The 8449-nt window shown below is 41.5% G+C and overlaps 2 pseudogenes; one reads left to right on the top strand and one right to left on the bottom strand.

The window, feature by feature from the left end:
• Nucleotides 1-2711: 2711 nt before the first annotated feature.
• LOC136154201 (ribonuclease P protein subunit p25-like protein) lies at nt 2712-3885 on the top strand (annotated as a pseudogene).
• A 2877-nt stretch (nt 3886-6762) lies between these two features.
• On the bottom strand, nt 6763-7745 carry LOC136153772 (small ribosomal subunit protein eS4, X isoform-like; annotated as a pseudogene).
• Between the last annotated feature and the right edge of the window lie 704 nt (nt 7746-8449).

The raw sequence follows: 8449 nt of genomic DNA, 5'->3' as shown, positions 1-8449 counted from the left end.
TTTAAGTTTCTGGCTTACATTTCCTGTGTTACCTTTTGTAACATAAGCAGATAAATGGGTATTTTATTTTCCTTTCTTCCTTATTCTTTTGTACTCTTTTTCATTTAATTTTCCTAGAAATCACTCCATACCATTCTTTCTTACAGTTACATAATACTCCATTGTGTAGGTATGTTATAGTTTAACTGCTCTCCTATGTATGGGCATTCAGGTTGTTTTCATTGTTTTGCATTCACACACACATGAAAAGGTACAATGAATAACTGCATGTATATATATTTTTGTATTGTTGAGAGTGTATCTTCAAAATAAATTCCTAGAACTGGAAACGCTGGTTCAAGGGGTAAATGCCTGTGTATTTTTTGTTAGTTATTGCCAAATTCCCTCTCCATGAGGGTTGTACCAGTTTGCATTCCCACCAGCACATAGTACTGAATGTGTGAATGTGAGTGCCTATTTCTCTACAACCTCACCAACAGACTGTGTTCCCTTACTTTTAAATTTTTGCCAATCTGATAGCTGAGAAATAGTATCTCAGTGTAGTTTCAATTTGGATTTCTATTATTAAGTGAGGAAGTGACTTAGCAGCACAACAGAACATTTTATTCTTTAAGGGCCATTTTTTATTTATTTTTGGTTGCACTGGGTCTTCATTGTTGCACATAGGCTTTCTCTATTTGTGGCAAGTGGGGACTACTTTCTAGTTGCAGTGCACAGGCTTCTCATTGTGGTGGCTTTTCCTGTTGCAGAGCACGGGCTCTAGGTACTTGGACTTCAGTAGTTGTGGCTCACGGGCTCAGCAGTTGCTGTGTGCAGCTCTCGGGAACATGGGCTTCAGTAGTTGTGGCCCTTAGCCTTAGTAGTTGCAGCTCGCAGGCCCTAGAGCGTGGGTTTAGTTACTCCACAGCAGTGGAATCTTCCCAGACCAATGATTGAACCCATGTTCCCTGCACTGGGGACCCCAGGGAAGTCCTGCTTGTTTTTTAAATCAAGTTTAAGTGATACTGTTGCAAATAGTTTTCTCCAGTTTGTTACCATCTTTGACTTTGCTTATGTGATATTTTATGTGGTCAAATGTATCAATCTTTTATTGTATCTGGATTTGGAGTCATTGTTAGAAAACTCTTCCCTACATGCAGGACATACAGGCATTCACTAAAATTTTCTTCTAGTACTTATATAGTTTAATGTATTTCTTCAGATCTCCAATCCATGTGAAGTTGATTCTTGTGTGTGATGTGACGTATGAATCTAATTTTACCTTTTTTCCAAATAGCTTTCCTGCATTGTTTATTAAAAGTTCAGTTTTGCCCCCCACTGATTTTTGATGTCACCTTTATCATACATTAAATTTCTCTATGTACTTGATTTATATTTCTGGACTTCTATTTCACTGGTCTATTATCTATTCAGGTGAGCAGTACCACACTATTTTATGTATAAAGACTTTGTAGTGTGCTTTAATACCCTGTATGTAATTTCCTTTTCAGTATTTTTCTAGCTGTTGGTGCGTGTTTGTTTGTCCATATACATAGTATCAACTTGTCTCCCTCCATTTAAAAGTTTTTTAATATTTTATTGGGTTAAATTTAAAAATTAATATGAGGAGAACTGACTTCTTTATGATGCTAAGCTGTTTCATTCAAGAACAGGGTGATCTTTTCATTTGTTCAAGTCTACTTTGTGTCTTTTAGGAGAGAGAGACTAGGTTGTTTACCAATTGTACATAGTTTTGGAAGATCACTTAATTTACCATTGTTTTAAAAAAATATGTACAATTTTACAGAAACAGACTCATAGGCTTAGAGAACGAATTTATGGTTGCCAGTGGGAAGGGTGGGGAGAAAGGATAGTTAGGGAGTTTGGGATTGACAGGTACACACTGCTATATTTAAATGGATAACCAACAAGGACCTACTGTACAGCACATGGAACTCTGCAGAATATTATGTGGCAACCTGGATGGGAGGGGAGTTTAGGGGAGAATGGATACTGTATATGTATGGCTGAGTCCCTTTGCCGTCCACCTGAAATGATCACAACGTTGTTAATCACTATATTCCAATATAAAATAGAAAGTTTTAAAAATATGTACAGTTTTAATTCAAAAGTTTAAGTAACAAAAGGAACAACACCACTGATGGCTTATTCACTTCCTGTATGACAGAACTCGAACCTAAATCAATGCAATCTGTTTAAATAAGATTTTGCCTTGTTAAATAATTGGTAGTGGGGCTGCATTTGGATAGCTGTTTAATTTTTGTGACTTACAGAGCGGCAGAGCTGGAAAGAACCTCAGAAATTTCTAATCCAACTCACCTCTTCTACAAAGAAGAAAGCATGCCTAGGGAATAACAAAGCAGTTTAAGGGCAAGCCCACATTTTTCAGATGCATGCATGTGCATGCTCAGTCGTGTCCAACTCTCAGCGACCTTATGGACTGTAGCCCGCCAGGCTCCTCTGTCCATCCCTTTGTCCCCCCAGCTACCTGTCTCTTGTTTTTCTCACTCCCAGGAATTTTCAAGCATTTTAGAACTATCCTGTAAAATGAAATTTTACATGGAACCCCTATATACAAATGGGTTAAAATAACAAATGAAATCTTGGCTTCAGATCGAGCGTAGGGAGTGCGCGGCCGCGGCGGTGAGAGCCGGAGCCCTGCGGGGCGGGGGCGCCTGGAGGGCAGCGAGGCGGACGCGACAGCAGGCTGGATGGAGCACTATCGGAAAGCTGGCTCTGTGGAACTCCCCGCACCTTGCCCGATGCCCCAGCTGCCTCCTGATACCCGGAGATGCGGGTCCGAGCTGCCAGCAAGATCCGCAACCTCCTGGGCCTGGCGCTGGAGCGGCTGGAGGGCGGCAGCGCTCGCCACGTCGTGTTCTCAGGCTCTGGCCGCGCTGCAGGCAAGGCTGTCAGCTGTGCTGAGACTGTCAAACGGCGGGTACCAGGCTTGTACCAGCTTACCAGGCTGCGCTTCCTGCAAACCGAGGACAGCTGGGTGCCTACCTCACCTGACACAGGCCTGGATCCCCTCACGGTCCGCAGCCATGTGCCTGCAGTGTGGGTGCTGCTGAGCCGAGACCCCCTGGACCCCAATGAGTATGGCTACCAGCCCCCCGGGGCACCCCCTGACCTCGGGCCCACACCTGCCTCCAGCTGTGGCCCTCAGCGTAGAAGACGGGCTCACGATACCCGGTTCTGACAACCTGTGGGCAAGCTGTTGTCTAGACTGAGTGTCTAGGATGGCTGTACCTGTGAGAAGCCTCTAACTGCTCAAGGTCTCCAACAAAACTTGAGTTTACAGAAGTGGGCCTCCCTGTCCTGCTTCCCCCTTCCCGCTGGCTCCTGGAAAGGGACTTTTGTGAAGAGTGACAGGTGTGGAAAAAGTAACATCCCAAGTCAGCGTGTAGGTCAACTTGCCACAGCATAAATAAAATACAATATTATGTAGAGAAAGAAGAAGGGTTACTTGCCTTCTACATACAGTGCCTCTCATCTGTCTTCTGACAGAGATCCAAGGAGTGAGTGAGGAAATGAAGTCTCTGTCCATTTGTCTGATGAACCTCTGCTTGGCCTGCTGTGTGGAAGTGGGATTAAGGGAGTGGGAGTCCCTGCCCTTGACCCCCAGGAGCTCCCAGTCTGGAGACAGGAAAAGTAGGTTCAGGTGGGTGCTGAGAGGATCTGGACTGAAGAAGAAGCCTCAAGCAGTAACCTGACTGTCTAGATCCCTGGGTGACTGTATGCTTCCTGTTTGGGGCTGGTTGAAGGACTCTGCATTTTTTTCCACTTGCAGCATAGAGACATACCTCGTTTTGTTGCACGTCGCAGATACTACATTTCTTACATAAGAAGTGAAGTTTTGTGGCAACCCGGCATTGAACAAGTCTGGCAGCACCATTTTTCTAACAGTGTTCACTTCGTCTCTCTGTCACATTTTGGTAATTCTCAAAATATCTCAAACTTTTAATTATTATATTTGTTATAGTGATCTATGATGTTACTACAGTAACTCAGTGAAAGCTCAAAAATGATGGTTAGCATTTTTTAGCAATAAAATATTTTAAAATTAAAAAAATATATAACAAATGAGTTCCATAGGTAGTTTAAATCTGTTTGATAGAAAATATAACTGAAGAACCTCTAGTGTTTCTAGGATCCCATTTTAGAAAATGTGGATAAAGATAACATGATTTTTTATTGCTGTCTTAGTAACTTACAACTTTACATCTCTGCCTTGAAGGCAGTTAAAATTTAAAAGGCTATATGTATGGTCCTCTTGTCCAACTGACTTCTAGTTTGCTTTCTCTCAATACTCAAGGCCCTGTTTCTGTGCAGTGATGACTTGTAGAGGAGGCTAAATGTCCATTAATGTTTATACCCTATGTTGTCCAAACAAGTGTAATACAACAATATAAAAATAAGCAAGTAACCAGAACAAAAGATAATTAAAAGTAAAAATCAAGATTCTGAATACCTGCTAGAAGTGGGCCATAAATTTGTTTCCAAGCTTTCTAAAGGTGAACGCCAAAAGTGAAAAGATTGCTACAGGATTCACAGTGTCTCTAAGTATCTAAGTTTTTCAGATTAAGCCAAACTCATGCATTCTTATTGATAGAATCCTGGGCAATAAATTTACTTACTGTCAAAAATCTCACATTTCTAGTATATTTCTTATGACATCCCTCAGTGTATGCTATTAGTGTAATGCTAAAAGTTGTTTCAGGAAATTCCCTATGTCCAGTGGTTCTGACTCTGGTGCTTACACTTCTGGGGTTCCAGGTTCAATCCCTGGTCAGGGAAATAAGATCCCATAAGCCACATGGCATAGCTAAAAAAAAAATGTTGTTCCACAGCAGCATTATTCACAATAGCCAGAAAGTAGAAAAAAGCCAAGTAGCAACCAACTGATGAATGAATGAATAAAGTGAGGTATGTCCACAAATGGAATATTATTCATCCATAAAAAAGGAATGAAGTAATGATACATGTTACAACATGGATGAATCTTGAAAATATCATGCTTAGTGATACTCTAGTCAAAAAAGGCCATATATTAGATGATTCCATTCATGAACTGTTTAGAAAAGACAAATCTATAAGAGAAAAGGGCTTCCCTGAGGCTCAGATGGTAAAGAACCCATGTGCCAATGCCAGAGATGTAAGAGACACGGGTTTGATCCCTGGCTCAGGAAGATCCCCTGGAGAAGGAAATGGGAACCCACTACAGTATTGTCTGGGAAATCTCATGGACAGAGGAGCCTGGTGGGCTATAGTCCATAGGGGTTGCAAAAAGTCGGACACGACTGAACAGCTAACACTTTCACATAAGAGAAACGAGATAAATGGTTTGCAGTGGATGATGATGGTAATCGGTAAGGGGAAAGAGGGTACGGTAGCTAATGAGTATGGGATTTTTGGGGGGAGGGGTGATGAAAATGTTCCAAAGAGTAACTGTGCTGATGGTTACACAACTTTCTGAATATACTAAAAAAACATTGACTTGTACATTTTAAATAGAATTTTATGGTATGTAAATTATATCTCAATTTTTAAAAAAGCAGTTATGTTGGGGACAGTTTTGTCCAGGGATGCAGTTTTATTGTATTCAGGGATACATTTTTATCCAGGGATAAATTTTAGAACAGAGAAGTGGATGGACTTCACAGCCTTCAGGCAATCCTCCATAAAATTTGATTTCTCTCAGAGTTTTTGATAAGTTGGGCAACTGTGGGTTTGAGGGTATGCTGTCTGACAAATCCTTAGAGCACAGCTATTCTGTGTTTCCTAAAGTACAGAGCCATGTGTTTTAAAAGTCAGTCTGAGTAGAAGATGAGCCAAACAAGAACCTATCCTGTAGTAGAAAGCCAAGGCCCTTCAATGGATGGAGAGGGAGGCGGGAGGGGGAATCGGGATGGGGAACACATGTAAATCCATGGCTGATTCATGTCACTGTATGGCAAAAACCACTACAATATTGTAAAGTAATTAGCCTCCAACGAATAAAAATAAATGAAAAAAAAATTTTTAAATGTGAAGGCAGGCCAAGGGAATACACACTGTCAGAGCCAAAATAACTCTCGAGAAGTAAGTTGGGATTTGCTTTAGCACACAGATGAATCAAACCCCCAAATTCTAAACTAGAGAGCAACACTATAGCAATTTTAGACTGGAAAGTAACCAAATCCGTCATGAAAAAGAACAGCAGGAAAGATTTGGATTTGGACAATGCTACTTCCTGATGGGCCAGCCACCTAAGAGGAACTAGTTGTAAAAAGTATGCCCAGGTAACCAAAAGAATTGACTTACTGAATACAATTGTTTGTCCTCTATAGCCAACTCGCATTGTTGTGCAGCAGAAACTAACACAGCACTGTACACACGTGTGTGTGCTAAGTGACCTCAGTCGTGTCCGACTTTGTGACCCTATGGACCGTAGCCCACAAGTCTCCTCTGTCCATGGGATTCCCTAGGCAAGAATACTGGAGTGGGTAGCCATACCCTCCTCCAGGGGATCTTCCTGACCCTGGGATGGAACCTGTGTCTCTTCTGTCTCCTGCATTGGCAGGTGGGTTCTTTACCACTAGCGCCACCTGGAAAGCAACTATACGCCAATTAGAAAAAAATTGTTAATGCTGAGCTTGATAAATGTTGGGGAATGTCTACCCAAAATGGTGACTGTGATTTTCTTTAATTTTTTTTTCACTTGGTATTATCTTTAATTAAGTACAAAGACTTTTCCAATCACATCACATAGAGATCTTTTTATCCACTTCTCTGTTTGGCTGCCAATCTCTTGTCTCTCTTCGGCAATGGTAAGGCGAGTACCCTTTCCATGGGGAAGAGAGATCCACGACTTGTTGCCTTTGCCAAAACGAAAATGTTTGAGAGCCATGTGGCAAAGCTGTTGCCGTTCACATCTTTCACATGAACTACATCAAAAGAACCTGGATGTCTCTCCCGGTTTGTAATCACACCAATTCTTCCCAGGTTAGCACCTACAGTTGTTGAAGTGAAGTGAAGTGAAGTGAAGTCGCTCAGTCGTGTACGACTCTTTGTGACCCCATGGACTGTGGCCCACCAGGCTCCTCGGCCCATGGGATTTTCCAGGCAAGAATACTGGAGTGGGCTGCCATTTTCTTCTCCAGGGGATCTTCCCAAACCAGGGATCGAACCCAGGTCTCCTGCATTGCAGACAGATGCTTTACCATCTGAGCCACACCAGTGTCAAATTTGATGAAATCAGTAATCTTGCCAGTCTCCAAGTCAATCTGAATGGTGTCATTCACCTTGATGAGGGGATCAGGGTAACATGGTAAGAGCATCATGGGTTACCAGATAAGGGATTCCTTTTGTCCCCACAAATATCTTTCTTACTTTGCACAATTTATACTTGGCCTCCTCAGGTGTAATATGATGAACAGCAAAGCGACCCTTGGTGTCATAGATCAAATGAAAATTCTCTCCAATCTTATCAGTGCTGATGACATCCATAAAACCAGCAGGGTAGGTTATATCTGTGCGAACTTTGCCATCGATCTTAATGAAATGCTGCATGCAAATCTTTACTTCATCTCCTGTTAGGTCACACTTAAGTCTATTGCTTAGGAAAATGATTAGGGGAGACATTCCCTTAGCTTGTGGGGGCTGGTAGATGGACGAGGGGCAAACACACCAGTCAGTTTATCCAGCATCCAATGTTTTGGAGCTGCTACACATTTCAGGGGCTTCTTGGGACCCCAAGCCATGGCTGTGCTAGGCACGAAAATAGGTGACTGTGATTTTCTAAGGGTTGGTTTGAAGCCTTCTATTATTGTCACTCCTAGTTTTTGACAATAAAACTTCTGCATGTGGGAAAGGATAAGACATCTATCTTCTTTTTTCAAAGTGATATTAAGTTATGAATGTACACCTAAACTGAGGAGGACCTAGAACACAGGCCCATTGGATGAATCAGAAAATTGGTAGCGGATTAAGTGAAATACTCCTAGTGACTCTGAGGTTCTCGTTTACTTGGTGACTAGGGGTGCACTGAATATACATTTAGGCAAAACGCTAAATGGCCACATCTTAAAGTCAATATTTTCCTGAAGCTGAGGCCAAAGATAACACTATCATATTAATGGAAAAAACATCTGGAATAGAAGAGTAAATTCAAAGCATTATTGGAAAATGATTATAAATATTTCTTTACAAATGAGGTTTTCACATTATAAATTTTGACATTATGATGCAGGAACACTAATTTCTCAGCACTGTCAGTTCTGTGCACTGCTTGAAGAAAGTGTTTTAAGAATAGTTTTTGATAGACTTTATTTTTTAGAGTAGTTTCAGGTTCACAGCAAAACTAAGTGGAAGATACAGAGATTTTTTAATATCCCTTCTGCCTCCTCACGTGGATAGCCATTATCCACACTCTGCACCCACAGTGGTACATCTGTTAAAAATCAGT

Source organism: Muntiacus reevesi, chromosome X, assembly GCF_963930625.1.
Source record: "Muntiacus reevesi chromosome X, mMunRee1.1, whole genome shotgun sequence".
Classification (NCBI taxonomy): Eukaryota; Metazoa; Chordata; class Mammalia; order Artiodactyla; family Cervidae; genus Muntiacus; species Muntiacus reevesi.
This window is presented reverse-complemented; position numbering and strand designations above follow the sequence as displayed.